The sequence below is a fragment of the Dicentrarchus labrax genome, unplaced genomic scaffold (assembly GCF_905237075.1).
Source record: "Dicentrarchus labrax unplaced genomic scaffold, dlabrax2021, whole genome shotgun sequence".
Lineage (NCBI taxonomy): Eukaryota > Metazoa > Chordata > Actinopteri > Moronidae > Dicentrarchus > Dicentrarchus labrax.
The window spans coordinates 23,255,173-23,270,837 of NW_026136714.1; the positions used below are offsets into that span (position 1 = coordinate 23,255,173).

The window sequence follows — 15,665 nt, forward strand, 5'->3', positions numbered from 1 at the left end:
TGTTGCCAGGGCTCCCACACAGTCCCCTTGAAAAGAGCAGTGGTATTTTATTCCAGGAGGGGGCAACGCTCTGACCCCAGGGGGGAGCCGAGGCAGTGCAGGGTCAATCGAGATGTACCGCCTCAGCTGCACAATCTGACAGACCTAATGAAGCTATTTGTAATGGGATTCTCTGCCTTCAGCTCCAGCCCTGTTATCAGTGACCAAGCAAGCTCGCTACAGCGGGGCTGAGGCCAGCTCATCAGTGCATCATTCTTCCAGTGTCTTCTGGGTGCTGAACAAATGATCACATGAGGTTGAGTGGACTGTGGCTTTGACATTAAGACTGTTTGTTACAATACCAGATCGATTATTTGTAGAGGACATAGCTGTCAGTGTTATAATTAACACTTGCTCTAGTCTGGGACAAGATGCGTTTGTGGTACGTCTTTACATTAAAATACATTAGAATGTTGCTACTGAAGACAACATTAAAGGACCAGTGTGTAGGATTTAGTGGCATATAGTGGTGTAGTTGCTGATTGCAACTCCCTCGCTTCCCTTTCAAGTATGCAGGAGAAACCGCAATGGCCGTTAAACGCAAATGGTTATTGTTGACTAGAGCTGGTCTGGGCGTCTGTAGATAAAGTGGTTCATGCTAAGGTAACGAAAACACAATTTTCAGGTGATTATACACTAATGGAAACATAATTATTAATATTATATTCCATTTCCGCCAATAGATCCTTCTAAATGTTACACACTGGACCTTTGAGCAAACTGAAGATAGATATCTGCTTCTTTCCAGCAAAGTCCACTGCAAACCTCCTCACTGCGGTCCCCACTCTCCTTTGACCCTCTATATCACATCGCGTAAAAGAATGGTAATCCAGTTAATGTGGGTTAAATAATTAGAAGGCAATATGGCTAATTACATACATTTTATGATGGTAGTAATAAGGTGGGAAATTGCTAAACTCTAATTCACAACCTGACATTGACCCCTCCAGTACACATCCATCTTTAGTGTAAATACTGTCCATTCCTGTACCATTCCCCATGTGTCTTCTTCCCTCCACTGGCTGTACTGACCTGACCTCTAGCTCACAATATGGCCATAAACAAATGCTTAGATCAAATTTCAAGTTTAATTGCTCTCCCACTTTGAAAGGACATTGTATCTCTCAAGAATATATTTGATGCCTAATAGCTTTGAATTCTCTGAGATGCTTAGGAAGTATTGATTCACATCAACATATCAACAACCCCCCGACCCCTTCGTGATATTAATGTTCCTGTGCATTGATCCAGGATTTTCCCAGGATTCAGTTCTTTTTTTCCCCCCTGTGAGGTCCGTGCCCACCTCCGCAAGGCTCTACTCATCTCTGAGATATTAATTGCAGTTCCCAAATCAGCTGCCTGCTCCACCCCATTGTAACAGTGGAAGCACTGTTTAATCACCCGGATAGTTCTGAGAGATTCTTCCGGGCTTTGCACAGATTAAGAGGACATTACCTAGAAATGAGGGAGAGAAAATGGTCTACAGATTTTTAAATACTCACTGGAGAGCCTCAGTCTGATGGGCTTTTATTTAGGCAATTTACCTTTTTGCCTATATTTATCCATGGACAGGCTTTATACTCGTTTTTTCCCTCTCATATTCATGCTTTTACACACACTGACACCTGTGAGCTGCTCCAGAGAAGGTGGCCTCGTGCTTTTGAGGTTATATGCCTTGCTCAAAGGAGTTGTTGCGACAGGAGAGTGCTGCAGTAAAAACATAAATAAAAAAGCTGCACTCTCTGGGCCTTCATCTGACACGGTTGAGAACTCCTATGCCAAAGCTTGAGTACAGTAAGATGTTTTTGATCTTCCACACTGACAAATTGCCCGAAACACATGTTCTTGTTTTTCTGACATTTGTTGATTTGTTTTTGTTGACGACTGTTAAATTTAGGACGAATTTCTGTCATGCACTGATGCTGAAGGCTTTTTTTTCTCAGCACTCGAGGTAACTTCAGGTCTTTCACATCAATGTCAGTGAGTGCTGGCAGCAGAAATTATGCCTGCCTGACTCTCTTTCTCACTCTTATTGACTTCTCTTTGCCTCTCGATCTCTCCTGTCTTTAATGGTTGTCAGCGCTGATGCATGTTTGTCACATGACGCCTATCGCACAGCAGCAGCCAGTTTTTCCATCCGGTCCAAAAAAGCTGCAAACACACAAAGCACAACAAAGGAAGGATGCAAATCTTTACAAAAGGCATTCTTTGGATTCATCACTCTGACTCTGGTAAACACTATTAACAATAGCCTTTTTGTAAACAAAATGGCTGGTAGTAGCTCTTCACCAGAAAAGAGTGTTTTTATCTAGAATAGTTAATGATTCATTTGGGTAAACAAGGATTTAATTGTCCCTCAGTGTGCAAAGCCCTGACATTTTATGTTAAATTATAGCTATAAAACTCTGGGCAGCCCTGAGTTGCATCTCAGTGCCAAGCTGGCATAGACTGTGGGACCTGCTCAGTTCAAATCTGGACTAGATTGAGGTAAGGCAAAATGTTCATATTGATCTCAGAAGAAAAGAACATATCTCTAATATTGGTTTTGATTTTATTCACTTAACTGGAATTTTATGATTTTATCTCAGAAACACATGAACAACCTGTAGTATAATACTCCGTGTAAAGACAGAACCAGAACCCACATCACCTTTGTTTGACAGCAGTGACATTTAGATTCAGCTGCATCTAGGTTAGATTGATTTGAGGTATGACTCTGCAAACCCACTCAAAGGTAGTAGATGCAGGGCTTTGGTCTGAGACTTTTTTCATCAATAGTGAAGGAGCAGAGCAGGCAGGACTGTGCCGAAGAGTGAGGAGTGATGGATTGAGGCTCCCTGTCTTGCAGAGTGACGGCTCAGAGGCAGTGTGTGTTACCCTTCCATCAGCCCCTCTCTTTCTCATCGGCCTTCCTGCTTCCTGCCACGGCCCCAGCCTGCACATTGGGAAAGAATATCGATACAATACAAATGAGATGGTCCGTTCTCCATAGTTTTCATCTCTCCCTCCATCACCTTCCACCTCTCCAAACGGAGTGCAGTGTCCTCCACTGTTGTCTCATAGAAGCTTGAAAGTAAAGGCGTGCAAAGGAATAACACTGATGATAACAGCGCAGGTGAAACAGGCTAAAGATTTGACATTTCTGGAATTGCACCTAGCCTACAGTTTTTTCTTTCTTGTTGAGAGTTAGATAATAAGATTGACACTACTCCTGTGTCTACGATAAGTATGAAGCTACAGCCAGCAGCTGTTGAAGTGAAGTGTAAAAAACAAGAAATGGACTGGTACATTCAATTAGTTTTTTTGATGGGGTTTATTATTTTAAAATCTTCACTATCCAGCAACTTTCAGCAGGTCTTCATGTAGGCCACCACACAGCATGTGGTTATTACAGTCCCAACTGTATGAAAATCATGCAAAATGGAATCTGTTATAGTGCACATTTCCTTTTGAACTCTTCTTCGGATGAGGATTTTCATTGTTGCAGTGAATTACTGCTGGAAAATGGAAATATGCAGTAGTCAAATAATTGAATCCAAGACTATGCAGATGTACGTCTGGAAGTCTCATGAGTGGGTTTTTCCTTCTGCAGGAATGAAAGGTGGTTGTGGGTTAGCGGTGTCATCATACATGACTAAAAAAGAGACAAGGGCCCCTTGTGAAATGCTGTAGTTGTTGCTTTGGTATGTTCTTTAAGTCTCCAGTGGCCAGTTTCACTCCAGATGAGCCGCCTTTCCGTGGCCAGTTCAGGAAATTGTTCTCTTGTTTCTAAAAATAGCTGCTTTCTTTTTTAACAGAAATGTGATGGTGGCTAATTACATTTGGCTGAATTCCCTTCCTGCCTTGGGGGAAAGTGCAGTGGTTTCAAGAGCCAAACTGTCACTCAGTCGATGTTAGAGGCTTCGACTGATTAGTAATTCTCAGTCCAGAGCTTTCTGAAGTTTGTTAAATGTAGATGTTATGTTTTAAGATGTAATTACCACTTCCTTTTTTGGGGACAGAAGTTAATTATCAAGGCAGACTTCCTGACGAGAGCTGTCGCTGTCAGTGTGATGACCTTCACGCTGGAAGTCCACTCCACACACACATCCAGTTTGAAGCCTCACTCCACATGAATGACCGTGTTGTTGTTGTGTTTTTTTCCCCCAGTTAACTGCAATTAGACTTAGGATTGTCAACAATTAATCAGTTGTTCTCCCCTGGAGTTTTCATCCGCGTGCTACTGCTAACAATATGTCCTTCTTAATTACACAGTAATCGGCATAAACAAAGTGTTTATTGTTGTGTAATGAACTGTGGCTCATAGCGAAAAAACAAGAAAGGGAGGCAAAGTGGGAAGAATCTCGGTCACCTCTAATTCAGTGATGTTAGCCGGGATATAGAGCATCGCTTGAACACACTTAGAGTCAATTTCCAGTCTTTTTCATCTTAGAACGACATAATAGCTTAAAGCCTTTGTATATATGTCCTATCAGTCAGGGTCCATTAGGGAAAAGTCTGTAAATAAATGCTTTTCTGACAGTGTAATCAATGTTTTTGCATTATGATGACTCATAGTTTAACCACGTCTTTTATACATGCAGTTGTAAGTGTGACTTACTTGGTGTGACGGTGCTTCAACTCACCACCGCTGCAAATAGAGGCAGCTGATAACATCCCAGAACAATGTTTGATCTCTTCACGGCTTTGACACCCCTAACACACACACACACCTTCCTCCTTCTCTGCCCATCTCACCATCCCTCTGTCCCACTGCTCATTCTCTGATACCCCAGATAACGTCTTCTGCTGTCTTTGTAGATACCGATGAGAGGCAAGTGTTTCGCCAGGCTGCGGTGGTACACATTACATAATTGACAAGTGCAGAGTTGGGGCTGCCCGTCATGCACAAATCCCAGCACAGATCTTTTATTCAAAGCAGCAGCGCGTAAAAAAACTCCTCCTCGCCAGGTTCTGTTGTTCTATCAGGGAGACTGATCCTCCATATGTTTCAGACGAGGCTGAGGGTGGACGGGGTTGAATTCACAATCACCCTCCCTGGGGTAGACCTGCACACTCACTCACCCACACACACCTAAAAGAGTTCCAAAAATCTATACTCCGCGCTTTAATCAATCATCACCTGAATCTTATCACTCAATGCTGCTAAAACTGAGATTATCTGATACATCAAAGTTTTATCATTCAAGGGCTTTACGTTGCCTACCATTCATCAAATTGTGACAGGATTTGTTTTGGGTTGGAGCTATTAATCATTTTGACGGAAAAGGTGTCAGCTTTTTTTACCGAGGGTGGATGACTTCATTTGTACACTACTTTCAACAGCAAAATATTATGTTCTTTATGTGGAAAATTAGGACGACTGATTTCCTGACTCTTTAGACAGAGAACATAGGCTCATAGTTCTGCAAATATCACTACTGTCACTGCTATTACTTCCACTGCCTCTAATAATTACATATCAGTGTAAATGTTCAGTAGATAAAACATATTCCTGCTAACTTCACCTGGCAAGTCTAAATCTGAATTTTGTTCCAGAGACAGTTATAACTCTGTGTCAGAGGAGAGATGAGTGGACTCAGCAAACTGAGACGGTTCAGGTGGTAACCGATTTCTCACTGTGCCAGAGGTCTTATTAACCCCTCGGCCATGACCAGGGCATCGGGCAGAAAGGCAGAAAGATAGCTGTGTATACGGCAGGTTATTGCTTTTTGTCCTTGCTTTCTTTTGGCACAACCACTAAGAATAAAGATGGGCTGGAATTTGAACTCAGTGCTTTCTTGGTTGGTAGATTTGCTTCTGTCTGACCTAAAACTAAATAAATGACATACTGTACACCCAAAATGTTTGCCAACCAATAGAACAGATATAAAGTATGTGAGGATGGACTACCTATGTATGAAACGTTAAAAAATTAAAATAATAAACCAATATCAAACCCTGTACTTTTAGTAATCGACTTGTCGAGCACCCGGTTGGCTCGGTGGGTGGGGCTGGCGACCCATGTATCGAGGCTGAGTCCTTGCTGCAGCGGCCCAGGGTTCGAATCCGACCTGCGGCCCTTTGCTGCGTGTCATCCCCTCTCTCTACTCCCCTTTCCTGTCTATCTTCAGCTTTATCTATCAAATAAAGGCAATAAAAGGCCCCCCCAAAAAAATCGACTTGTTCTGTAACAGATTATCAGCATTTTGGATTATCAATACTTTTCAGGGGGCTTTAAGACTACTAAGCTGTGTTCAAAACAACATTAGCACTGCATTAAAAATGCAATACAGTAACCCAAGCTGTCTCCAATAAAACACTTATTTGGTTGGCCAACATATTTGTATTGCAGGCTTTAAAGTCCTGGATCTATATTTTAATCCAACCTTTCTGGTTTGTATTTTATTGTCTGATTGGTTCTTACAGCAGCACTCCCTCACTGGAAAATGCTTTATTTAATACATTCAATGAAAGCTTTTTGACAAAGTTGAATAGCAAAGACAGAAGCTTGAAAACAAGGCAATATCCCTGTTTTTAGCTGTTCACGCATTATCATGGTATTATAAACTGTGGACAGTTTTCAGGATAACTAACTACTATGGGTAGTTTGAGGTGAGATACTAGGTGTTCAGACTACATTCTTTTAGCAAGTAGCACCAAGCTGCATAATTGAATCTCCAATCTACGTAGTTTTTCTATTACAAGTATACATTAATGACCTTCAGTCCATCTGTAACTAGTTCAGTTTCCTTCCCTTCTATAGAAATATCCACATCCAGACTACCGGCTTCAGTTGAACAATTTAACAAGCTGATTAGTTTCTGCAGGCATTTTCAAACCATTGTGGTTAGCTTAATCGAGGGCTGTATACACCACTGAAGGATAGGATTGTACCTACCTATGTACCAATGTACTACTGAAACTGAGGTGTCTTTTCTTCTCCAGAGAATCTATTATTAGCTACTGTCACAAGGTCAAAGAGTGCAATGGGGAGCTCAAACACTGATGCATGAAGCAAGATGCTTCCCCACGTTGGATATGTAATACCTGAGTCATCATTAGTTGTAATACCAAGGCCATGGCTTGTGGGTTGCATTACTGATCACACATTCAACTTTCAAAGTAGCCTGCTGTAATATGTACAAAAAAAACTATAATTGTGCACAGCCCGAAGCACAAACAGGCCAATCAATTTCTCCTTCCCAATTTCCAAACTTCTCAGTGAGCTTTGTTACTTTGTTTTGGCAGGAAATCTTTCTCTCTTTGCCAGGCCTCTTTTTTTCTATTAGTCTTTCTTTATTCACATCTGGAGAGGCGGTAAGTCCTGATAGGACAGAATCATTTCTTCCTGCCTTAAATTAAAGGAACTTCAGCCAAGGTCAGCTCTCTAGGATGAGCGCACAGAATTCTAAAGCCCGAACCACTAAAACCCCGAACCGCCCAGCCTGCCTGTTTGTCTGGACTAATGATGATGGACTGTAACTTTCATTCGCAATACACAATTAGCTGCTGCTCCCTGCAAACACAGCTTTCACACACACAGGACAAGCATTTGTAGCACAATGTGTCTTAGCTCTGCTTTCAGCTAAACAATTACCTGAAAATACAGAGTTGTCAAGGGATACTGTTGGTGCGCAGAGAGCTAAACCAGCTCCAATAGGTTTTTCAGTTTTATTAGACTGTATACTGAGGATAGAGAGGAGTGAAGAATAGTATGAGTCCTATGTAAACCTGAAGCACAACAGTACCCCATGTACTGGATTTAGCTGCTGAGAAGTGTCCACATATCAAAATGTCTTTGCTAACATGTAAAACTATTTCTTTAGCCATGACCACAATCGTCCCCTAACCATAAAAAAAATATTTGGGTGCCTAACCTTTAACCAAACCCAGCTTATGGAGAGGGGGCAAATGAGAAAATGCTCATATGAATCGTCTTTGTAATATTCTGTCTGATGTGTTTTGGAAGGCACTGATGAATGGGACACCCTTGTGACAGGGACACTAGATCAGAAAGAACCATATGGGTCCTTTTGAAAGCTTTGTCTAACAACCTGTTTTGTAATTTTGGTCTTGTTGGAGATCAACCCACACATACAGTATCCTTACATAATTAATGCTTCCACTTACATTTTATTTGTCACATTTAGCATTTCATTTACAATGTGCATAGTTGTCCAAACCATTACTCAAGTGGCTTACTGCATTCACAAGTAACCTGCACACACAGAGAGGACTATGAAATTACTCCTTTATGCATACACAAATGCAGGCAAGCAGTGTCTGCTTATCCGCTTGGTCATTTATACGTGACTGCAGTTATTCTGTGTGAGTGTGCAGAGGCACTGACAGCTGAGGAAAGACCTTCATCAGTGTAACAATCCCCAGACAGTCAGCCCTTCAGTCAGTCAGTCAGCTAGCTAACCCTCGCTCTGCATTTATTATTAATCACAGAATTACACTGGGGCGCTCTCCAAACGATGTGGGTTGACAGGGGACAAGTCATGATAGAATATGCAGTTGTCTGCATAATGCACAGCAGGTGGGGTATCAGACGCTGATATGAAGCACAAATATTGCATGAGGTTTCTGCAGTTATTACTGTTAGATGATGGTGGTGGGATCAGGGGCAGTGATGTAGATTGTCAACACACAGAACCACGAGCAGAGAAAATGAATCTGACTGGGTGCTGTGTAAATAAGTCTGATTAGATGTGGGTATTGGGAGTATGCAATTCTATCTTCTTGAAGCATAGCCACTGATTTTTTTTTTTTAAATCTTCATTTCCACACAGAAGTGATTCCTTGTCTTGTTATCCATACTTATTTCTTAGAGCTGCCAGACACAGACCTTAGAAGCATTATGACCTATAATGCTTGAACAGTATGTCAGTGCTGTGTCAGAATTGGCCATTTATCAAAACCTCTTTAGCCACAGAAACCTTTGACTGCCACTCAGAATAATCACAGTCTCCCACTATTGATCTCTGATCAGCTCCACAGGATCAGCTAGGAGGTTAAGTGCCGTTAGCTGAGGGGGGTGCAGCCATCATTCATTAATTTTTCATCATCACTGACCATCAACCTTCCCAAACCAAAGGAAAAACTCACTTACAAGGGCATTGCATCACATTAAGTAGAATAAAATGTGTATTAATCAAAGTGCTACTTTGAGCTGTGACTGTGTGTCGAGATAATCTCCATTCAGGAGCGATGTAAGGGCTCGTCCAGAACCGGAGAGAGAGAGACAGAGAGAGTCGAGGTGATAACTAATGCGCCCGGGCTTAGCTTCACCTTTGATGTTTGTACCAGAAATCCAAGGTGCTCAGAGCCTATCTGTCCTTGAAGTGAACACACCCAGGAATCCCTGGAGAGGCAGAGATATTCTAATCCGAAAGCCAGCTAAAACCTAGAGAGGAAAGTTGACTTTGTATCGATTTCTTTTCTAACTCACTGTGGGTGTCTTCTGATCATAGTTAATGAAACATTGCATGGCTTCACTACTCACTGATGCATATTTGGCCTGAAGTCAGAGCTGCATCTGGAGACACTTATCATGTGGAGAGCTGCCTATACATTAAAGCTTAAAGCAGTAGTTCACATTTCTGGATTATTTAAAGCATGAATTCATGCAGTTTAAACTCATGAGAAGTCAGCTGGCCATATTTACTTTTTCGGGTTTTCACAGGAATGTCTTAATATGCATGTGGATGTAACATCAAAACCAACTTTTGTTCTTTCATATTTAATCTACCTAATAGACAAGTAACTTTTGCACTTTTTAAACATTTCTATCAAGAATCATTTTTAACCCCAGTTGAATATGCAGAGCAGCTAATAATTTAGAATGAACTGCTCATGAACTCATTTTGGGAATTGCAGTTTTTAAATAAATATTCGACTAAACAGAAGTGTTACTTGAAGTATGAGGCAATTTTTAAGGAACCATTACATCCCAATAAACCCATAGTCTTGATGTAAAAGTTGGGTTGTGAGGACGCGTGCGTAAGGCCATGTTTGATTTCATCATCAGTGACATCTTCAAGGGTGCAGTCAATCCAGCGGTTTTGCTGCCAGACTTTTGTTTTCTCAGCCATCAAAGGCAGCAGAGCCTCTGGATAGGTTGGTGTGTATGGCAGGATGATTCATCCCATTGTATGAAGCATCAAAACGCTGCAGTATTGGACACTGGTCTTTTTTTGTGCCTGTGATGTCTATATTTCATAGGTGGTGCAGTGTGAATACTAAGGTCAGGCTGACATATTGGTTTATTGAGGGTATCGAGTAAGTGCTGCCTCATTATTAAGAATCAGATATTGGCCAGACAACCCTCTGCCTCATATATTTAGTGAAGAATTGATCAGTACACTAGTCCTTTTGTGAAGTTCCTAGCCTGCAATTATTCTTATTACTGTAGCACCAGTAATAGATGTCCTTATAGATTACTTGTTGCATATAATTGCATATTTGTATAATTACTTTCTTGGGTTTCTTTGGAGCATATTAGTGTTTGGAGAAATGCTGAGTTAATGAGTTAATGTTTTGTTTTTTGCCATCAGTACAACTCAAATCTACAGTCAGCACCACATGAAAATGCTTTTTACGAAGGGACTTCACAGAAGTAGTAATCCTAAATTCCTCAGACAAAGACGTGTCTGAGGGGAGTTCACAGATGTATTTTAGGGCAAGACCTAATTTAGCATTGAACTTAATCACTTAAATGTTGAAATCAATTTAAGATAGGATAAAATAGGAGTGATGTGATCATGCTTCCCTGAATAATTAACATCCTTGATGCCACATTTTGGACCAAATGCAATCGAGAGAGAACTCTGGCTTATACGTGGTTTAAATAAAAGCATGGATAACTTTCTCCAGATTAGATACGTCATTTGATATATTAACTTGATATGTTTTTTAAGTGTAGAAAGCAAGGCTGTACAACCTTCTTGGCTGGAGCATCAAAACTGAGGTTGGATTTAAATAGGACTCCCAGATTTCTAGACACATGCTCAACATTTATTATGGATCCACTCAATGGAGCTTGGAGAGCCAAATTAAAGGATCTCTGATTTACTGTAGTTTAGCAGCAGAAAATGGTTGGACATCCAGCAGTTATTGAGAGTGCCAACACTGGTGTTATGGGTACATACAGCATGCTGTCATCTGTATTAAACAAAAAACAATATTTGATTTCCAAATTATATCCCCAAAAGGATAGCATATAAACTAAAAAAAGAAAGCAGAAGTGAACCTGAAACTGAACCTTGTGGCACATCACATGTGAAGGGCAGTAGAGGATGAAGCATTACCAAGTTCAGAGGGTACGATGAGAGAGTACAGTTGTGTACCCACTGTAATTCATTTATATGTGTCTCTGCATTACATAAGAGATTTATATTAACAATGCACTGTCAGCGGGTTGGCTGAATACTTTTTCCATGTCCTTGTGTTTTTTATCTACAGATCTCCCCAGGCGGACTGAATAAACGAGTTGATTCTAACAGAGCTACGCTTGTCCTCAGTCTACTTGTGGTCTGACGGCACTCACCGACATCAAAGGTACACCCGCCTTTCTCTCTACACCTCCAGCCTCCTTTAATCACTTTGTTCAGCTCATCATTGCAGTAATTACATTTCCTGACAGTTTTTTGGGGGGTTTGCAAATCCAAGACTTCACTTGCTCTGTTATCTCTCCTTGAGGCAGCTTCACTTCACTTCACTTTGTCGCTAAGGTACCTTGTATGATTTTTATTTCAATACATTCAGGAGCTCTTTCCTTCAGGAAATATGCTCTGAATTTAATAATTCACCCAGTTGAATCAACTCAGGTAAATGTCAGTTGAAAATTGGTTTTTCTCTTGACAGCTTTTAGTGTATTTTAGAGCTGAACAGGAGAGGACGTTTGTTCTGGTCCAGTGTCACCTGTTGTGAGATACAACCTCACACACCTAATTACCATTTGGATGTCTTATGTGCTCCAAAAGACTTTCTCTGTTTTGTATACCTCTGCTTTAAAAACTTGGAAAGACTCTTTTGTGCCTTTCTCTCTTTAAAAAGTAGGACACAGAGTACATTATGGCTAATTGAAATACTGACTGATGTTTATGTCTATTAAAGCTTTGTGCATTGCTTTTTAGGAAAATTATTCCCTTATAAAGATCTAGATGCTACTCAACTCTAAACCATGATCTTCTTACTGTAGTTGATCTTAAGCTATTTTTATAGTCCCTGTTCAAGAATTGGTGTAAAACGGAAGGAAGAGAAGGCATTTAAAACAGATTTTAGAGGCTTTGTACATCCCATACAGAATTCTGTATCGTGTTTCTTCTGTGATAAAATACATGACTATCTATAAGTCGTAATGAACTGTTACAGCTTCAAAGAGATGAACTAAATGTATATTTGCATTTAAAAGTATGTTTGTATGTGTTTGTTTATGTGTGTGTGTTTGTCAGTGTTTTCCGGCCTGAAATCCTCCACATAGCGAGGCGGTTCAAAGAAAAGGGATGAAATAAAATATGGATGGTAAACAACAGCTGCATTTCTTTTCTTCTAGCTGTGAAAGTGATCAGCTATGGACTCCATGCACCTCGCTAAGCTTTGCTTATCCTAGCATCACTGAACAATACCCCTCTGGGCATTAACACTCGCTTTAATGTTCCTCAAAGCAATGACTTGAATCCTAAATTGAAGGATGGTTCATTCCTGGTGACAGGACATTTCTGTTGCATCTTTTATAAGTTAGTCACTTATTGTAACGGTCCTGTGCTACTTAGACTATTAGATATTTATTGGAAATGACAATCATCTTTCATTAATTACAAGGTAACCTACCGAGTATAGTGATTTTAGCTAATACTGTGAAAAAGCTGCCACTTACATCCATTGGGTTTTATTTTCTTTAAAAAAAACTGTTAATTTATTAATAAAACAAACTTTTCAAATTTTTCAATGACAGTTGAAGACTTGGGTTTGCTTTGCTGCTATACTCTCTTAAAAACATTTTGAAAATGGCAACATTTACCTACAGTTGTCAGGTCTGTCATCCAGTGACGAGTAAAAGCTTTGTTTTCTTCTCATGAGTAGGACTAATTCAAGTTGACTTTCATGTTCATGAGTAGTGCTTTTAACGAATCGCAAAACTCATAAAAACCTTCCTGTTGGTGAGCAGAAATTCCCAACACGGCATATTGTAATTATGATGAATCACTTTACTGTCAGTCACTCTCTGCAAGAGCTTTGACATATTGGACAGCTTAGCCAAGGAGAAAAATTCTCTTAAGAGCCTGAATATTAGTGGCTCTGAAAAGGGCAGTTTAAGGCAGAGCAATACCCCCTTATATCACCTATTTGCCTTTTTACTATATGAAAGTATTATCATCAACAGTTAACACAGGTAGATTAAAGACTGCTTCCACCACCACATCCACGCAAATGCACACACAGTAGGAAGAGGAGCAGGTGTTTATAAGTCCCCAACTGTGCCACGGAGAGCTGCATCCTCAGATGGGCATCAGATGGGTTTAGACAAGGAATTAATTTGAGCTGCAATTACACCCTCTGGAAAGGGGTAAATTGGTGGTGAGGGGGGAGGAAGGACCCCACCACCCACCAAGTCCCTAATCAGGTGAATGTTTCTAACCCAATATCAGGCACTGATGGTCACACTCAATTATCCTCATCCTTTACCTCCCAATCTGTTCCCCTATCCCCCTGATAACCCCTACTCAAACCACTCAAGACACACCGCTTCTTCTCTGGGCGGCCTCATCAGTAGCTATAGTCCTCCTTTGTCCCTGCTCCTATTCCTGATATGAGACAAAAGTGAAAGCAAGAATTTACATTTTGGGAAATATTCTAATTTGCTTTCTTGCTGAGAGTTAAAGGAGAAGATTGATACCATATAAGGCTATAGTCAGCAGCAAGTTAGCGTAGCTTAGCATAAAGACTGGAAACGGGGAAACAACAAACATGGTTCTGTTAAATAGAAAACGTACCTATCAGCATCTCTAAAGCTCTCTAAACATGTTATACTTGTTTGTTTGGTCCATTGTTGCAGCAAGAAAGTAGTAATCTCAGCCAAGAAATAGTCAGGTACAACCCCTCAAGTTTTTACACTTATTATTTTGTACTGATTAAACAAACAAGATATAACATGGTAATTAGTTTTTTCATTTTGGACAGAACCTGGCTAGCTTTTAACACTAAATAAGCTGCGCTAATGAACTACAGACATGAGAGTGTTAATCTATTGGGAAAAAAAGCTAACTGATGCATTTCCCAAAATGTTGACATGTTGCTTTAAGATCGGCATTACTGAAATGTAAAGTTAAAATTATTTCAGGGTGCCACCTCATTTTACTCCTTAAATTCACAAGACACCCACAGGCCTTGTGGTTAAAGCTGCACTTGGCATATTTCCACACTAGTGGTTTCAAAGGGGCAGTGCTAGTGAGACATAACAGCAATAAATCTAGTTGTATATTGTCAGTCGACTATACACAGCAGAATCATACCAACCGGCCCAGTTTGTGATGCTTTTCACCAGAGGATACCAAAGGAACAAGAGAGGCAGAAGATCAAATGTTGGCCATTCTAGTTTGCTCTGGTCAGAGCATTGCATGTTGCTCGAGGCAGAAAAGTTTCCATATACACAAAGCAAGAATTTTATCTTGGCAATGGGGGAATCAACAAGGTTTTAGTTCAGACAGATAGGACTTTCTTCTCCCTCGCAGCCCTATTTTTGTGATTTAGTTGTGGTGTCATATAGCAAGATAACCAGACCTCTAGCTGCTTACTCATTTAAGGCTGTTCTTGAGAATATCATCACTTAAATGCTTGCCAGTTTGCTACAGAGAGGGGTATGATGGCAAAGGGTCTTGTCATTTGAAGATTTGTTTTAGGGGAGGACCTGATGAATAAGGTGCCAAGGATTTAATACTGGATTTTCCAGCAAGCCTTTGAAGTGAGCGAACGCTGCATCTCATCTGCCGATCCACGCTCAAAATTGTGGTCGTGTGTGTGTGTGTGGGGGGATATATTTATTACTGGGCTATTTTTAGAGCTGAGGGTTTGTGCTGAAGTGCATTTATACTTGAGGAAAAGCCTTGCAGCAGCTGGTAGTGAGGTGCCACATCTACTCTACACATGGAATATGAACCTGTTTTTCATTTTAATTAAAGATGTTTATGCCTTAAGAGTAGTCAAATCTAACACACTTCCCTAATTAAACATTTCATCTCTTTGATTAGTTATCATCCCCTCCACTCATAAACTTCCAATGGTGGCATCCACCAATGACACTTCTGCCCTTGGAGTTGTACTTTGATATGTTTCCACCACATAAAGTTTGGACTAACTAGAGCGTGTGGTAATTGAGAATGGGGTTAAATGTGCAGACCATGGCTGTGTTTTTATCCCCTCTGACTCGGGCCATTAGCAAACATCTGCTGAACCAAAGCTTTAAAAAAAATAACCAGGGCTGTCATGGTTGCGGAGGGGAATTCTTTAGACGCCCCTCCCTGTGCTATTTTAAGTAGGCCCAGAAGTTTGTGTTTAATGATAAGCTGTGGGGCGTAGCTGACATGCCTGCCATAATATTCCCTTTATGACTCAGGAAGCAATGGTTACGTTGGCCCCCA

General features: G+C 40.7%; 1 protein-coding gene across 11 annotated transcripts in view; it reads left to right on the forward strand.

Moving 5' to 3' along the window:
• Nucleotides 1–15,665, forward strand: part of arvcfb (ARVCF delta catenin family member b) — a 198,945-nt gene that overhangs the window by 62,677 nt on the left and 120,603 nt on the right. For 10 of the 11 annotated variants that reach the window (XM_051421939.1, XM_051421946.1, XM_051421941.1 and 7 more), the window contains exon 3: nucleotides 11,488–11,583. The gene's annotated coding sequence lies outside the window, so the exon portion shown is untranslated. Of the gene's footprint in view, nucleotides 1–11,329; nucleotides 11,346–11,487; nucleotides 11,584–15,665 lie in introns of those variants that run through there. The other variant, XM_051421950.1, reaches the window with a different exon arrangement.